Genomic DNA, 19,013 nt, shown 5'->3' on the forward strand with positions numbered 1-19,013 from the left:
GTATTACAGATATTACATAAGTGGGAGGCCATGATAGTTACCGGTTAACTGATTATACAAGAGCTTAAGATTAGGGTGAGCCAGATATTTTCAGTTTCAAAAAGCATATCGGTTAGGTACATTTAGATATCCAGGATGGCAGGTATACAGGGATATTTACAGAGTCTGTGTTATGTTCATGAGCTTGACTGAACATTAAGTGATGAATTGTTACAGTAATAAAGTAGTTGACATGCCACATAAGCTAATTAGCAGGAAATAAGCTGTTCACTTGCATAACTATGCACTTTTTCATGAATTTTTAAGAAGTTCACCATAGTAAGTATAGGATTTTTTTTTACCTTTCTTTATGAGCTCTGATTGGAAAAAGTCGATTGTGTTGATGAACAGCAGTCTTTGGTGGAGGGGTGCTGGGGGGGGGGAGATGTCTGTGACTGGGATATGTCAGCAGTTTATTGCCAAACTGTCATTTGAGCTGCCAGTGTAGTTTAGAGATGGTGGACAGGTTCAGCAAAATGAGGTCCTCGTGTAGGAAGGGCCCTGGATGATCTTGCATGCCCTTTTCTGCTCTCTTTGTGGCTGTCCCTTTGTGTAGCTGTTATTGAGGAGGACCAGGCTGGGAAGTCATAGGTGAGCTTAGGTAGAATGAATATGTTATAGATATTCCTGAATTCATTTGGTGGGACACCTGGTTATTTCAGTTGGCAAAAATAAGGTACAGGTGGTATGAAGAAGGTTTGATGATATTGGTGACATGACTGCTCCAGTTTAAACCCTTGTCTGTTTTGACACCAAGAAGTTTAATGTCCCTGAGTACACAGAAGATGTCAGGGCATAGTACAATGTCAGGGGACAGGATATTGTCTAAGCACAGGTTGATGTGCATCATCACAGTTGATGTCAATGATAGTGATGTTGTTGGCTGTAGTCCACTCCTGAACGTTGTCGATGATGTGCTGAAGTGCACTAAAGTCAGGAGAGTTGCTGCTGATAGTGATGCCAAAGTTGGAGTTGGCTATGTCCTTCCAGTGGTAGTTTGCATCCTTTAGGGCATCATTGATGTGGATGAGAAAGCAGAGTGGCCCCATCTTGGTGCTGTATGGAATGCCACAAGTTAAGGTTTGTGATGCCAATGTGGCTCTCCTAAAGTGGATGGTTTGGTGTCACCTGGTCAAGAAGTCTGCCAGCCACCAGACAAGACACCCACATAGACCCAGGTCATTGGCTTTCTTTATAATGTTTTAGTTTACCAAGTTGAAAGCCTTAGTGAAGTCTAGTTAGGTGAATGCCACTGAGTTTTTGCATTTCTCCAAGTTGCAGTAAACAATGTTTAGGAGACTGACAAGGAAGTGAGTGGTGGAGGATGACTTCATTACATGACAACTAGAGACTGAGTGTGAACGAATGTGGCCTTTGTTGTCTTTTCCTAGCCCTACCTTGCACACATGAGGGGGGAGGGGGTTGTTATTACATGTGTGGCAAGGTGGCGATAGGAATGAACAGATGCAGACAGTATGAATTAGGTTTATTATTTATTTTGCTTTGTCGCTATCTCCCCGCGTTAGCGAGGTAGCGCAAGGAAACAGATAAAAGAATGGCTCAACCCGCCCACATACACATGTATATACATACACGTCCACATACGCAAATATACATACCTATACATCTCAATGTACACATATATATACACACACAGACATATACATATATACACATGTACATAATTCATACTGTCTGCCTTTATTTGTTCCCATTGCCACCCCGCCACACATGGAATAACAACCCCCTCCCCCCCTCATGTGTGCGAGGTAGCACTAGGAAAAGACAACAAAGGCCCCATTCGTTCACACTCAGTCTCTAGCTGTCATGTAATAATGCACCGAAACCACAGCTCCCTTTCCACATCCAGGTCCCACACAACTTTCCATAGTTTACCCCAGACGCTTCACATGCCCTGGCTCAATCCATTGACTGCACGTCGACCCCGGTATACCACATCGTTCCAGTTCACTCTATTCCTTGCACGCCTTTCACCCTCCTGCATGTTCAGGCCCCGATCACTCAAAATCTTTTTCACTTCATCTTTCCACCTCCAATTTGGTCTCCCACTTCTCCTTGTTCCCTCCACCTCTGACACATATATCCTCTTTGTCAATCTTTCCTCACTCATTCTCCCCATGTGACCAAACCATTTCAAAACACCCTCTTCTGCTCTCTCAAACTCACTCTTTTTATTTCCACACATCTCTCTTACCCTTACATTACTTACTCAATCAAACCACCTCACACCACATATTGTCCTCAAACATCTCATTTCCAGCACATCCACCCTCCTGCGCACAACTCTATCCATAGCCCACGCCTCGCAACCATACAGCATTGTTGGAACCACTATTCCTTCAAACATACCAATTTTTGCTTTCCGAGATAATGTTCTCGACTTCCAAACATTCTTCAATGCTCCCAGGATTTTCGCCCCCTCCCCCACCCTATGATTCACTTCCGCTTCCATGGTTCCATCTGCTGCCAGATCCACTCCCAGATATCTAAAAGACTTTACTTCCTCCAGTTTTTCTCCATTCAAACTTACCTCCCAATTGACTTGACCCTCAACCCTACTGTACCTAATAACCTTGCTATTATTCACATTTACTCTTAACTTTCTTCTTTCACACACTTTACCAAACTCAGTCACCAGCTTCTGCAGTTTCTTACATGAGTCAGCCACAAACACTGTATCATCAGCGAACAACAACTGACTCACTTCCCAAGCTCTCTCATCCACAACAGACTGCATACTTGCCCCTCTTTCCAAAACTCTTGCATTCACCTCCCTATCAACCCCATCCATAAACAAATTAAACAACCATGGAGACATCACACACCCCTGCCGCAAACCTTCATTCACTGAGAACCAATCACTTTCCTCTCTTCCTACACGTACACATGCCTTACATCCTCGATAAAAACTTTTCACTGCTTCTGACAACTTGCCCCCCACCCCATATATTCTTAAAACCTTCCACAGAGCATCTCTATCAACTCTATCATATGCCTTCTCCAGATCCATAAATGCTACATACAAATCCATTTGTTTTTCTAAGTATTTCTCACATACATTCTTCAAAGCAAACACCTGATCCACACATCCTCTACCACTTCTGAAACCACACTGCTCTTCCCCAATCTGATGCTCTGTACATGCCTTCACCCTCTCAATCAATACCCTCCCATATGATTTACCAGGAATACTCAACAAACTTATACCTCTGTAATTTGAGCACTCTTTTTTATCCCCTTTGCCTTTGTACAATGGCACTATGCACGCATTCCACTAATCCTCAGGCACCTCACCATGAATCATACATACATTAAATAACCTTACCAACCAGTCAACAATACAGTCACCCCCTTTTTTAATAAATTCCACTGCAATACCATCCAAACCTGCTGCCTTGCCGGCTTTCATCTTCCGTAAAGCTTTTACTACCTCTTCTCTATTTACCAAATCATTTTCCCTAACCCTCTCACTTTGCACACCACCTCGACCAAAACACCCTATATCTGCCACTCTATTATCAAACACATTCAACAAACCTTCAAAATACTCACTCCATCTCCTTCTCACATCACCACTACTTGTTATCACCTCCCCATTAGCTCCCTTCACCGAGGTTCTCATTTGCTCCCTTGTCTTACGCACTTTATTTACCTCCTTCCAAAACATCTTTTTATTCTCCCCGAAATTTGATGATACTCTCTCACCTCAACTCTCATTTGCCCTCTTTTTCACCTCTTGCACCTTTCTCTTGAACTCCTGCCTCCTTCTTTTATACATCTCCCACTCATTTGCATTTTTTCCCTGCAAAAATCGTCCAAATGCCTCTCTCTTCTCTTTCACTAATAATCTTACTTCTTCATCCCACCACTCACTACCTTTTCTAATCAACCCACCTCCCATGCTTCTCATGCCACAAGCATCTTTTGCGCAAGCCATCACTGCTTCCCTAAATACATCCCATTCCTCCCCCACTCCCCTTACCTCCTTTGTTCTCACCTTTTTCCATTCTGTACTCAGTCTCTCCTGGTACTTCCTCACACAAGTCTCCTTCCCAAGCTCACTTACTCTCACCACTCTCTTCACCCGAACATTCTCTCTTCTTTTCTGAAAACCCCCACAAATCTTCACCTTCACCTCCACAAGATAATGATCAGACATCCCTCCAGTTGCACCTCTCAGCACATTAACATCCAAAAGTCTCTCTTTCATGCGTCTATCAATTAACACATAATCCAATAACGCTCTCTGGCCATCTCTCCTACTTACATATGTATACTTATGTATATCTCGCTTTTTAAACCAGGTATTCCCAGTCACCAGTCCTTTTTCAGCACATAAATCTACAAGCTCTTCGCCATTTCCATTTACAACACTGAACACTCCATGTATACCAATTATTCCCTCAACTGCCACATTACTCACCTTTGCATTCAAATCACCCATCACTATAACCCGGTGTTGTGCATCAAAACCACTAACACACTCATTCAGCTGCTCCCAAAACACTTGCCTCTCATGATCTTTCTTCTCATGCCCAGGTGCATATGCACCAATAATCACCCATCTCTCTCCATCAACTTTCAGTTTTACCCATATCAATCTAGAATTTACTTTCTTACATTCTATCACATACTCCCACAACTCCTGATTCAGGAGTAGTGCTACTCCTTCCCTTGCTCTTGTCCTCTCACTAACCCCTGACTTTACTCCCAAGACATTCCCAAACCACTCTTCCCTTTTACCCTTGAGCTTCGTTTCACTCAGAGCCAAAACATCCGGGTTCCTTTCTTCAAACTTACTACCTATCTCTCCTTTTTTCTCATCTTGGTTACATCCACACACATTTAGACACCCCAATCTGAGCCTTCGAGAAGGATGAGCACTCCTCGCATGACTCCTTCTTCTGTTTCCCCTTTTAGAAAGTTAAGATACAAGGAGGGGAGGGTTTTTGGCCCCCCGCTCCTGTCCCCTTTAGTCGCCTTCTACGACACGTGAGGATTGCGTGGGAAGTATTCTTTCTCCCCTATCCCCAGACATGTATATGTCTGTGTGTGTATATATATGTATACGTTGAGATGTATAGGTATGTCTATTTGCATGTGTGGACATGCATGTATATACATGTGTATGTGGGTGGGTTGGGCCATTCTTTCATCTGTTTCCTTGCGCTACCTCGCTAACGCGGGAGACAGCGACAAAGCAAAATAATAATGATATAATATATCATTATATATATATATATATATATATATATATATATATATATATATATATATATATATATATATATATGGATATATATATATATATATATATATATATATATATATATATATATATATATATATATATATATATATATATTTATTATATATAAAAGTTTTTATCGAGGATGTAAGGCATGTGTACGTGTAGGAAGAGAGGAAAGTGATTGGTTCTTAGTGAATGTAGGTTTGCGGCAGGGGTGTGTGATGTCTCCATGGTTGTTTAATTTGTTTATGGATGGGGTTGTTAGGGAGGTGAATGCAAGAGTTTTGGAAAGAGGGGCAAGTATGAAGTCTGTTGTGGATGAGAGAGCTTGGGAAGTGAGTCAGTTGTTGTTCGCTGATGATACAGCGCTGGTGGCTGATTCATGTGAGAAACTGCATAAGCTGGTGGCTGAGTTTGGTAAAGTGTGTGAAAGAAGAAAGTTAAGAGTAAATGTGAATAATAGCAAGGTTATTAGGTACAGTAGGGTTGAGGGTCAAGTCAATTAGGAGGTAAGTTTGAATGGAGAAAAACTGGAGGAAGTAAGGTGTTTTAGATATCTGGGAGTGGATCTGGCAGCGGATGAAACCATGGAAGCGGAAGTGAATCATAGGGTGGGGGAGGGGGCGAAAATCCTGGGAGCCTTGAAGAATGTGTGGAAGTCGAGAACATTATCTCGGAAAGCAAAAATGGGTATGTTTGAAGGAATAGTGGTTCCAACAATGTTGTATGGTTGCGAGGCGTGGGCTATGGATAGAGTTGTGCACAGGAGGGTGGATGTGCTGGAAATGAGATGTTTGAGGACAATGTGTGGTGTGAGGTGGTTTGATCGAGTAAGTAATGTAAGGGTAAGAGAGATGTGTGGAAATAAAAAGAGCATGGTTGAGAGAGCAGAAGAGGGTGTTTTGAAATGGTTTGGGCACATGGAGAGAATGAGTAAGGAAAGATTGACCAAGAGGATATATGTGTCGGAGGTGGAGGGAACAAGGAGAAGTGGGAGACCAAATTGGAGGTGGAAAGATGAAGTGAAAAAGATTTTGAGTGATCGGGGCCTGAACATGCAGGAGGATGAAAGGCGGGCAAGGAATAGAGTGAATTGGATTGATGTTGTATACTGGGGTTGATGTGATGTCAGTGGATTGAATCAGGGCATGTGAAGCGTCTGGGGTAAACCATGGAAAGTTGAGTGGGGCCTGGAGGTGGAAAGGGAGCTGTGGTTTCGGGCATTATTGCATGACAGCTAGAGACTGAGTGTGAACGAATGGGGCCTTTGTTGTCTTTTCCTAGCGCTACCTCACACACATGAGGGGGGAGGGGGAAGGTATTCCATGTGTGGTGAGGTGGCGATGGGAATGAATAAAGGCAGACTGTGAATTCCACATACACATTTTTAACTACACTCCACATCCCAAATAAAAACCCTAACATCTCTTTTACACATTTATATCCACCAACAAACATTAACCAACAAATTAAACGTCTCCTTTATTTTTCCCTGCCACCCCCCACACAAAAACCCCCAACCCCCCCCCCCCAGGGGCGGGGTACCAGAAAAACCAAAAAAGGGCCCCATTCTTTACCTCATCCTAGCTTCAGAATAAGCCCAAAACCCAACCCCTTTCCACACCCAACAACAATTTTCCCTTTTACCCCAACCTTACTCCCTTTCAACCCCAAAAACCATTTTCCCCCCCGTATCCCACATCTTCCATTCACTTTTTCCCTTCACCCTTTCACCCTCCTGATTTTACCCCACCCTCAAAATCTTTTTCACTCATTTTTCCACCCCCTTTGGTTCCCACTTCCCCTTTTCCCCCCCCTCTACCTTTAAATCCCTTGTCAATCTTTCCTCACCATTTCCCATGTCCAAACCATTTCAAAACCCCCTTCTCTCTCAACCACCTTTTTATTTCCACACACTCCTTACCCTTTCATTATTACTCATCAAACCACCTACCCCCCTTTTGTCCTCAAACACCTTTTCCACACATCCCCCCCTGCCCAACTTACCATACCCCACGCCCGAAACCATACAAATTTTGGAACCACTTTTCCCTTCAAAAACCATTTTTTTTTCCCGAGAAATTTCCATCCAACTTTCTTCAAGCCCCCAAATTTTTCGCCCCCCCCCCCACCCATTTTCATTCCCCTTTTCCAGGGTTCCATCCTCCAACCCCCCCCAGAATCTAAAAAACTTTACTTCCCCCATTTTTCCCTTCAAATTTCCTCCCAATTATTGCCCTAACCCCTACGTACCTAATAACCTTTGTCTTTTTCACATTTACTTTTAATTTTCTCTTTCCACATTTTTCCAAACTTTTCCCATTCTGCATTTTCTCCCGAATACCACCAGGTGTATCTGCAACAACAAAACTCATTTTCCAAGCTTCATCCCAACAATTTATACTCCCTCTTTTAAAAATTTTGCTTTTCCCCCCAAAAACCCCAAAAAAAATTTAAACCCATAACTCCACACCCCCCCGAAAACCTCACCAAACCCATCCTTTCCCTTTTCCACACTAAATCCTTACACCTCGAAAAAAAATTTTCATCTCTAAACTTTCCCCCCAACCAATATTTTAAACCTTCCCAAATCTCTATAAACCTTAATCCTTTCCAACCCTAAATTACATACAAATCCATTGTTTTTCAATATTTTTCCATTTTTCTTAAAGAAAACCTACCCCACACATCCTCTCCACCCCGAACCACACTGCTTTTCCCCAACTAGCTTTTTAAACCTTTACCCTTCAATCAATACCCCCCCATATAAATTTCCCGGAAAAACTCAACAAACTTATATCTTAATTTAATCCCATCCCCTTTCCCGTAAAACATAGCACCCTTCCCCAATCCTCAGGCCCTCACCTAATCATACTACATTAAAAAAACCCTTACCAACCAGCAACTACTCACCCCCCTTTTTTAAAAATTCCACTGCAATACCATCCAAACCCTCCTGCCCTTTTTATCTTCCGAAAGCTTTTACTCCTTTTCTCTTTTACCCAATCATTTTCCCCAACCCTCTCATTTGCACACCACCCCCGACCAAAACACCCTTTTCCCACTCTATATCAAACACATTCAACAAACCCTTTAAATACTCACCCATCCCTTTTACTCACTACTTTTACCCTCCCCATACCCCTCAGAAATTTTCCTTTTTCCCCTTTCTTCCACTTTTTTTAAACCCCCCTTCCAAAAACCCTTTTTTCCCCAAATTTTTATACTCCTCACCCCCTTTTTTTGCCCCTTTTTACCTCCTTTACCTTTTTTGACTCCTGTTTTTTTCTTTTATACTCCCCATCATTTCATTTTTTCCCTCAAAATCCCCAAAAGCCCCCCTTTCCTTTACTAATTTTTTACTCTTTATCCCACCCTCCACCCTTTATTTACCCACCTCCCCCGTTTTCATCCGCTCTTTTGCCAACCCTCATTTCCCCAAATAATCCCATTCCCCCCCACTCCCCTTACCTCCTTTTTTTCCCCCTTTTTTAATTTTTTATCAGTCCCCGTACTTCCCAACAAGCCCCTTTTCCAACCACTTACCCCCACCTCTTCACCCAAAATTCCTCTTTTTTTCAAAACCCCACAAAACTTTCCCTTCCCCCCACAAAAACAAAATCGAGGATGTAAGGCAAGTGTACGTGTAGAAGAGAAGGAAAGGAATGGTTCCTTAGTGAATAGTAGTGTTTTTGTTTTATTTTATTGCGGCAGGGTGTGTATGTCTCCAGGGTTGTTTAATTTGTTTATGGATGGGTTTTGTAGGAGGTAATGCTTAGTTTTTGGAAAGAGGCAAGTATGAAGTCTGTTGTGGATGAGAGAGTTTTGGGAAGTGAGTCAGTTGTTGTTCCTGAGATACAGCGGGGTGCTGATTCTGTAGAAACTCCCTTAAGCGGGTGGCTGATTTTTGGTAAAGTGTTGAAAAAAAGAAAGTTAAGAGTAAATGTAATAATACAAGGTTATTAGGTACAGTGGGGTTGGGGGCCCAATTTCAATTAGGAGGTAAGTTTGAAGGGAAAAAACGGGAGGAATTTAAGGTGTTTTAAAAAATCTGGGAGTGGATCGGGCAGGGGAATGAAACCATGGAAGGGGAATTGAATCATAGGTGGGGAGGGGGCGAAAACCCTGGGACCTTGAAGAATGGGGTGGAAGTCGAGAACATTTCTCGGAAAAAAAAAATGGGTATGTTTAAAGGGAATAGGGGTTCCAACAATGTTGTATGGTTGTCTGGCGTGGGCGACTGAGAGAGTTAGCACAGGAGGTGGATGAGCTGAAATGAGATGTTTGGGGACAATGTGGGTGTGAGGTGGTTTGATCGATAAAAATTTAAAGGGGTAAGAGAGATGTTTTGGAAAAAAAAAGACATGGTTGAAAAGCAGAAGGGGGTTTTAAAAGGGTTTTTGGGGCACTTTAGAAATGAAAAGGGAAAATTGCCCAAGAGGATATATTGTCGGAGGTGAGGAACAAGAGAAGGGGGAGAAAAAATTTGGGAGGGGAAAGATGAAGTGAAAAAGATTTTGAGTGAGGGGGCCTGAACATGCAGGGGGATGAAAGGGGGGAAAGGGAAAAAGGGGAAATTTTGGATTAAATTGTTGTATACTGGGGTTAGTTTGTCAGGGGATTAAAATCAGGGCATGTGAAGCGTCGGGGGTAAACCGGGAAAGGGTTGAGGGGGGCCCCTGGAGGGGGAAAGGGAGCTGGGGTTTGGGGCTTTTTCCATGAAAATAGAGACTGAGTGTAAAACGAATGGGGCCTTTTTTTTTTTCCCTACGCTACCTCACACACATGAGGGGGGGGGAAGGTAATCCATTGTGGTGAAGGTGGCGAGGGGAAAATGAAAAAAGGGCAGACGGTGAATTGTTGCTTGGGGGAAAATGTACATTCCCCGTGTGTGGGGTATTATGTGTGTACATTGAGATTATAGGTTTTGTATATTTGCGTGTGGGGATGTGTATGTATATACATGTTATTGGGGGGGTTTGGGGCCTTTTTTTTCGTCTGTTTTCCTTTCGCTACCTCCAACGCGGGGACAGCGACAAAGCAAAATAATTTAAAAAAAATAAATAATTTATATATATATGAAAATGGGCCCAAAACCCTACTTTTTAATAAAAAATACACAATATACACACCATACACGACTTATATATCACGTATGTATTCATACTAGTTTTGGCTTTTCAAATCGATTCTCACACTACCCTTTCCCACAGGAAACAGCATTGCTACCCCCCTCAACAAGGTAGTGCCAGGAAAACAAGACAAAAAAAGAATAAAAAGCCAAATAAACTTCACAGCAACTCGTCTCTACATCAAATTACCACACACACAACTGGTCTCTCTGTCTCTGGAGTAGACTTTTTTGAAAAAATGAGGGGAAAACCCTTTTGGGTGTGGAAGTTGGGGTCCCCAAAAGGGGCGAGGAGGGGGCAAAAAAAAAAGGTTTTTTTGGGGGCGATAAAAAATTGGGGGTGGAAGGAAAAAATGTTATTGTAGAAAAAACAAAAAAAAGGATATGTTTTTAAAAGGGAAAAATTTTTTCCAAAAAAATATTATATGGGTTTTGAGGGCCCTGGGCTAGTTGTACAGAGGGAGGGGTGGATTTTGTTGGAAATGAAAAAGTTTTGAGGACCCAAATTTTTGGTGTGAATTTGGGTTTTATCCCTTTAAATAATGAAAAGGGGAAGAGAGATGTGTGGAAATAAAAAGGGTGTGGTTGGGGGGAGCAGGAAAAGGGGGTAAATTTTAAATGATTTGTTCATATGTACTGAAAGAAGTCAAATAGGATTTGAGGTGAAAGGTTTGAGTCAAATAGTGAGGGGTACATACATAGGAGTCATGGAGAGGTGGACAGGAGAACAAGGAAAAGCTACAGGAAACGACCCAATTTTGAGGAGTAATGTTGTGGTCACGGGGCAGTTAAGATCAGGCATATGCGGATAGACAGTTATTCTTGGCCGTAGTTCACTAGAAAACGGTAAGGAGGGAAATGAGGCGTGGTAGCACAGTGGAGAGCTGAATGGATTGGGACACTCTCAAAGTGGTCACCCTACTGTACCTAATAACCTTGCTATTATTCACATTTACTCTTAACTTTCTTCTTTCACACACTTTACCAAACTCAGTCACCAGCTTCTGCAGTTTCTTACATGAGTCAGCCACAAACACTGTATCATCAGCGAACAACAACTGACTCACTTCCCAAGCTCTCTCATCCACAACAGACTGCATACTTGCCCCTCTTTCCAAAACTCTTGCATTCACCTCCCTATCAACCCCATCCATAAACAAATTAAACAACCATGGAGACATCACACACCCCTGCCGCAAACCTTCATTCACTGAGAACCAATCACTTTCCTCTCTTCCTACACGTACACATGCCTTACATCCTCGATAAAAACTTTTCACTGCTTCTGACAACTTGCCCCCCACCCCATATATTCTTAAAACCTTCCACAGAGCATCTCTATCAACTCTATCATATGCCTTCTCCAGATCCATAAATGCTACATACAAATCCATTTGTTTTTCTAAGTATTTCTCACATACATTCTTCAAAGCAAACACCTGATCCACACATCCTCTACCACTTCTGAAACCACACTGCTCTTCCCCAATCTGATGCTCTGTACATGCCTTCACCCTCTCAATCAATACCCTCCCATATGATTTACCAGGAATACTCAACAAACTTATACCTCTGTAATTTGAGCACTCTTTTTTATCCCCTTTGCCTTTGTACAATGGCACTATGCACGCATTCCACTAATCCTCAGGCACCTCACCATGAATCATACATACATTAAATAACCTTACCAACCAGTCAACAATACAGTCACCCCCTTTTTTAATAAATTCCACTGCAATACCATCCAAACCTGCTGCCTTGCCGGCTTTCATCTTCCGTAAAGCTTTTACTACCTCTTCTCTATTTACCAAATCATTTTCCCTAACCCTCTCACTTTGCACACCACCTCGACCAAAACACCCTATATCTGCCACTCTATTATCAAACACATTCAACAAACCTTCAAAATACTCACTCCATCTCCTTCTCACATCACCACTACTTGTTATCACCTCCCCATTAGCTCCCTTCACCGAGGTTCTCATTTGCTCCCTTGTCTTACGCACTTTATTTACCTCCTTCCAAAACATCTTTTTATTCTCCCCGAAATTTGATGATACTCTCTCACCTCAACTCTCATTTGCCCTCTTTTTCACCTCTTGCACCTTTCTCTTGAACTCCTGCCTCCTTCTTTTATACATCTCCCACTCATTTGCATTTTTTCCCTGCAAAAATCGTCCAAATGCCTCTCTCTTCTCTTTCACTAATAATCTTACTTCTTCATCCCACCACTCACTACCTTTTCTAATCAACCCACCTCCCATGCTTCTCATGCCACAAGCATCTTTTGCGCAAGCCATCACTGCTTCCCTAAATACATCCCATTCCTCCCCCACTCCCCTTACCTCCTTTGTTCTCACCTTTTTCCATTCTGTACTCAGTCTCTCCTGGTACTTCCTCACACAAGTCTCCTTCCCAAGCTCACTTACTCTCACCACTCTCTTCACCCGAACATTCTCTCTTCTTTTCTGAAAACCCCCACAAATCTTCACCTTCACCTCCACAAGATAATGATCAGACATCCCTCCAGTTGCACCTCTCAGCACATTAACATCCAAAAGTCTCTCTTTCATGCGTCTATCAATTAACACATAATCCAATAATGCTCTCTGGCCATCTCTCCTACTTACATATGTATACTTATGTATATCTCGCTTTTTAAACCAGGTATTCCCAGTCACCAGTCCTTTTTCAGCACATAAATCTACAAGCTCTTCGCCATTTCCATTTACAACACTGAACACTCCATGTATACCAATTATTCCCTCAACTGCCACATTACTCACCTTTGCATTCAAATCACCCATCACTATAACCCGGTGTTGTGCATCAAAACCACTAACACACTCATTCAGCTGCTCCCAAAACACTTGCCTCTCATGATCTTTCTTCTCATGCCCAGGTGCATATGCACCAATAATCACCCATCTCTCTCCATCAACTTTCAGTTTTACCCATATCAATCTAGAATTTACTTTCTTACATTCTATCACATACTCCCACAACTCCTGATTCAGGAGTAGTGCTACTCCTTCCCTTGCTCTTGTCCTCTCACTAACCCCTGACTTTACTCCCAAGACATTCCCAAACCACTCTTCCCTTTTACCCTTGAGCTTCGTTTCACTCAGAGCCAAAACATCCGGGTTCCTTTCTTCAAACTTACTACCTATCTCTCCTTTTTTCTCATCTTGGTTACATCCACACACATTTAGACACCCCAATCTGAGCCTTCGAGAAGGATGAGCACTCCTCGCATGACTCCTTCTTCTGTTTCCCCTTTTAGAAAGTTAAGATACAAGGAGGGGAGGGTTTTTGGCCCCCCGCTCCTGTCCCCTTTAGTCGCCTTCTACGACACGTGAGGATTGCGTGGGAAGTATTCTTTCTCCCCTATCCCCAGACATGTATATGTCTGTGTGTGTATATATATGTATACGTTGAGATGTATAGGTATGTCTATTTGCATGTGTGGACATGCATGTATATACATGTGTATGTGGGTGGGTTGGGCCATTCTTTCATCTGTTTCCTTGCGCTACCTCGCTAACGTGGGAGACAGCGACAAAGCAAAATAATAATGATATAATATATCATTATATATATATATATATATATATATATATATATATATATATATATATATATATATATATATATATGGATATATATATATATATATATATATATATATATATATATATATATATATATATATATATATATATATATATATTTATTATATATAAAAGTTTTTATCGAGGATGTAAGGCATGTGTACGTGTAGGAAGAGAGGAAAGTGATTGGTTCTTAGTGAATGTAGGTTTGCGGCAGGGGTGTGTGATGTCTCCATGGTTGTTTAATTTGTTTATGGATGGGGTTGTTAGGGAGGTGAATGCAAGAGTTTTGGAAAGAGGGGCAAGTATGAAGTCTGTTGTGGATGAGAGAGCTTGGGAAGTGAGTCAGTTGTTGTTCGCTGATGATACAGCGCTGGTGGCTGATTCATGTGAGAAACTGCATAAGCTGGTGGCTGAGTTTGGTAAAGTGTGTGAAAGAAGAAAGTTAAGAGTAAATGTGAATAATAGCAAGGTTATTAGGTACAGTAGGGTTGAGGGTCAAGTCAATTAGGAGGTAAGTTTGAATGGAGAAAAACTGGAGGAAGTAAGGTGTTTTAGATATCTGGGAGTGGATCTGGCAGCGGATGAAACCATGGAAGCGGAAGTGAATCATAGGGTGGGGGAGGGGGCGAAAATCCTGGGAGCCTTGAAGAATGTGTGGAAGTCGAGAACATTATCTCGGAAAGCAAAAATGGGTATGTTTGAAGGAATAGTGGTTCCAACAATGTTGTATGGTTGCGAGGCGTGGGCTATGGATAGAGTTGTGCACAGGAGGGTGGATGTGCTGGAAATGAGATGTTTGAGGACAATGTGTGGTGTGAGGTGGTTTGATCGAGTAAGTAATGTAAGGGTAAGAGAGATGTGTGGAAATAAAAAGAGCATGGTTGAGAGAGCAGAAGAGGGTGTTTTGAAATGGTTTGGGCACATGGAGAGAATGAGTAAGGAAAGATTGACCAAGAGGATATATGTGTCGGAGGTGGAGGGAACAAGGAGAAGTGGGAGACCAAATTGGAGGTGGAAAGATGAAGTGAAAAAGATTTTGAGTGATCGGGGCCTGAACATGCAGGAGGATGAAAGGCGGGCAAGGAATAGAGTGAATTGGATTGATGTTGTATACTGGGGTTGATGTGATGTCAGTGGATTGAATCAGGGCATGTGAAGCGTCTGGGGTAAACCATGGAAAGTTGAGTGGGGCCTGGAGGTGGAAAGGGAGCTGTGGTTTCGGGCATTATTGCATGACAGCTAGAGACTGAGTGTGAACGAATGGGGCCTTTGTTGTCTTTTCCTAGCGCTACCTCACACACATGAGGGGGGAGGGGGAAGGTATTCCATGTGTGGTGAGGTGGCGATGGGAATGAATAAAGGCAGACTGTGAATTGTATGCATGGGTGTATATGTACATGTCTGTGTGTGTGTATATATGTGTGTACATTGAGATGTATAGGTATGTATATTTGCGTGTGTGGATGTGTATGTATATACATGTGTATGTGGGTGGGTTGGGCCATTTCTTTCGTCTGTTTCCTTGCGCTACCTCGCAAACGCGGGAGACAGCGACAAAGCAAAATAATAAATAAATAAATAATTTATATATATATGAAAATGCTCATACACATACATATTAATATATACACATATATACACACACATACACTGACTTATATATGCACGTATGTATTCATACTAGTTTGCTTTCATCGATTCTCAGCACTACCCTGTCCCACAGGAAACAGCATTGCTGACCCCCCTCAACAAGGTAGTGCCAGGAAAACAGACAAAAAAGGCCACATACGTTCACACTCTGTCTCTGGGAGTAGACTTAGCAGTGAGGGGAACCATGGATGTGGAAGTGAGTCACAGGGTCGAGGAGGGGGCAAAGGTTTTAGGAGCGATGAAGAATGTGTGGAAGGAGAAAATGTTATTGTAGAAAGCAAAAATGGATATGTTTAAAGGAAATAGTATTTCCAACAATATTATATGGTTGTGAGGCATGGGCTAGTTGTACAGAGGAGGGTGGATATGTTGGAAATGAAATGTTTGAGGACCATTTGTGGTGTGAATTGGTTTGATCGGGTAAGTAATGAAAGGGTAAGAGAGATGTGTGGTAATAAAAGGAGTGTGATTGAGAGAGCAGAAGAGGGTGTATTGAAATGATTTGGTCATATGAAAAGAAAGAGTGAGGAAAGGTTGACAAAGAGGACATATGTGTCAGAGGTGGAGGGAACAAGGAAAAGCAGGAAACCAAAATAGAGATTGAAGGATGGAGTGGAGTTAAAAGATTTTGAGTGATCAGGGCCTGAACATACAGGAGGGTGAGTGGCATGCAAGGAATAGAATGAATTGGAACAATGTGGTACACCGGGGTTGATGTGCTGTCACTGGACTGAACCGGGGCATGTGAAATATCTGGGGTAAACCATGGAAAGGTCTGTGTGGCCTTGATGTGGATATTGAGTTGTGGTTTCAGTGCATCACACCCTATGACTCACTTCCGCTTCCATGGTTCCAGTCGCTGCTAAGTCCATGCCCAGATATCTAAAACACTTCACTTCCTCCAATTTCTCTCCATTTACCTATATCCCAGTTAACTCGTCTATCACCCCTACTAAACCTAATAACCTTGCTCTTATCCACATTTACTCTCAACTTTCTCTTTTCACACACTTTTCCAAACTCATTCTCCAACTTCTGCAGTTTCTCACTCGAATCAGCCACCAGAGCTGTATCATTGGCGAACAACAAATGACTCACTTCCCAGGCCCTTTCATCCCCAACAGACTGTATACTGGCCTCTCTTTCTAAGACTTTTGCATTTACATCCCAAACAACCCCATCCATAAACAAATCAAACATCCATGGGGACATCACACACTCCTGCTGCAGACCGACATTCACTGGGAACCAACCACTCTCTTCTCTTCCTACTCACAAACTTGCCTTACATCCTTGGTAAAAACTTTTCACTCCTTTCAGCAACTTACCTCTCACGCCATATACTCTTAAGACCTTCCACAAAGCCTCTTTGTCAATCCTGTCATATGCCTTCTCCAGATCTGCAAGTGTTACATACAAATCCATCTGTTTTTCTAAGAATTTCTCACATACATTCTTCAAAGCAAATACCTGATCCACACATCCTCTACCACTTCTGAAACCACACTGCTCTTCCCCAATCTGATGCTATGTACATGCCTTCACCTTGTCACTCAATACCCTCCCATATAATATCCCAGGAATGCTCAACAAACTTATGCATCTTTAGTTTAAATACTCACCTTTATCCCATTTGCCTTTGTACAGTGGCACTATGCATGCATTCCGCCAATCTTCAGGCACTGCACCATGATCTGTATCCTTACCAACCAGTCAATAACACTTAGCAATGGATGGAACCATGGAAGCGGAAGTAGATCACAGGGTGGGGAAGGGGGCAAAGGTTCTGGGAGCAATGAAGAATTTGTGGAAGGAGAGAACATTATCTTGGAGAGCAAAAATGGGTATGTTTGAGGGAATAGTAGTTTCAACAGTGTTATATGGTTGCGAGGCATGGGCTACAGATAGGGTTGTATGTAGGAGGGCGGCTGTATTGGAAATGAAATGTTTGAGGACAATATGTGGTGTGAGGTGGTTTGACTGAGTAAGTAATGAAAGTGTAAGAGAGATGTGTGGAACTAAAAAGGGTGTGGTTGAGAGAGCAGAAGTGGGTGTGTTGAAATGGTTTGGACATATGGAGAGAATGAAGTGGAAATATTGACAGAGAGGATATATGTGTCAGAGGTGGAGAGAACAAGGGGAAGCAGAAAACCAAATTGGAGGTGTAAGTATGGAGTGAAAAAGATTTTGAGCGTTAGGGCCTGAACATACAGGAGGGTGAGAGGTGTGCAAGAAATGGAGTGAATTGAAAGTATGTGGTATACCGGGGTCAACATGCTATCAATGGACTGAAGCAGGGCATGTGAAACATCTTGGGTAAACCATGGAAAGTTCTGTGGGGCCTTGATGTGGATAGGGAGCTGTGGTTTTGGTGCATTACACATGACACTTAGAGATTGAGTGCAGATGAGTGTGGCCTTTTTTGTCTTTTCCTGGCGGTACCTCGCTGAAGCAGGGGGTAGCAGTGCTGTTTCCTGTAGGGCGGGGTAGCAACAGGAATGGATGAAGGCAAGCAAGTATGAATATGTACATGTGTATGTATGTATATGTATATGTTGACATGTATATATATGTATATTTACGTATATGGGTATTTATGTACATGTATATGACTGGATGGGCCATTCTTCATCTGTTTCCTAGTGCTACCTTGCTGACTAAGGAAACAGTGATTATGTATTATAGATAAATAATAGATATATTTTTTATAATCTTTTTGTCATTTCCTAGCTCTACCTCGCGCTCACACTGGGGGAAGGGGGCGCCATTTCATGTGTGGCGGGGTGGCGGTGGGAATGGATGAAGGCAGTATGTATGAATATGTACATGTGTATATATGTATATGTCTGTGTATGTATATGTATGTATACGTTGAAATGTATAGGTATGTGTATGTGCGTGTGTGGGTGTTTATGTATATACATGTGTTTATGGGTGGGTTGGGACATTGTTTTGTCTGTTTCCTTGTGTTACCTTGTCAATGCAGGAGACAGCAACAAAGTATGATAAATAGAAATAAATAATAATCGCTGTTTCCCGCGTCAGTGAGGTAGCGCCAGGAAACAGACGAAGAATGGCCCCACAAAACTTTCCATGGTTTACCCCAGACATTTCACATTCCCTGGTTCACTTCATTGACGGCATGTCGACCCCGGTGTACCACATCGTTCCAGTTCACTCTATTCCTTGCACACCTTTCACCCTCCTGTATGTTCAGGCCCCAATCGCTCAAAATCTTTTTTCACTCCATCCCTCCACCTCCAATTTGGTCTCCCACTTCTCCTCGTTCCCTCCACCTCTGACACAT

At 42.4% G+C, this 19,013-nt stretch overlaps 1 protein-coding gene across 2 annotated transcripts in view; it reads left to right on the plus strand.

Annotated features, from left to right (window-relative positions):
• The window catches only part of LOC139754817 (uncharacterized), a 126,410-nt gene that overhangs the window by 12,809 nt on the left and 94,588 nt on the right, over window positions 1-19,013 (plus strand). The gene's annotated exons all lie outside the window — the stretch shown is intronic.

Source organism: Panulirus ornatus, chromosome 17 (genome assembly GCF_036320965.1).
Source record: "Panulirus ornatus isolate Po-2019 chromosome 17, ASM3632096v1, whole genome shotgun sequence".
In the NCBI taxonomy this organism is placed as follows: Eukaryota; Metazoa; Arthropoda; class Malacostraca; order Decapoda; family Palinuridae; genus Panulirus; species Panulirus ornatus.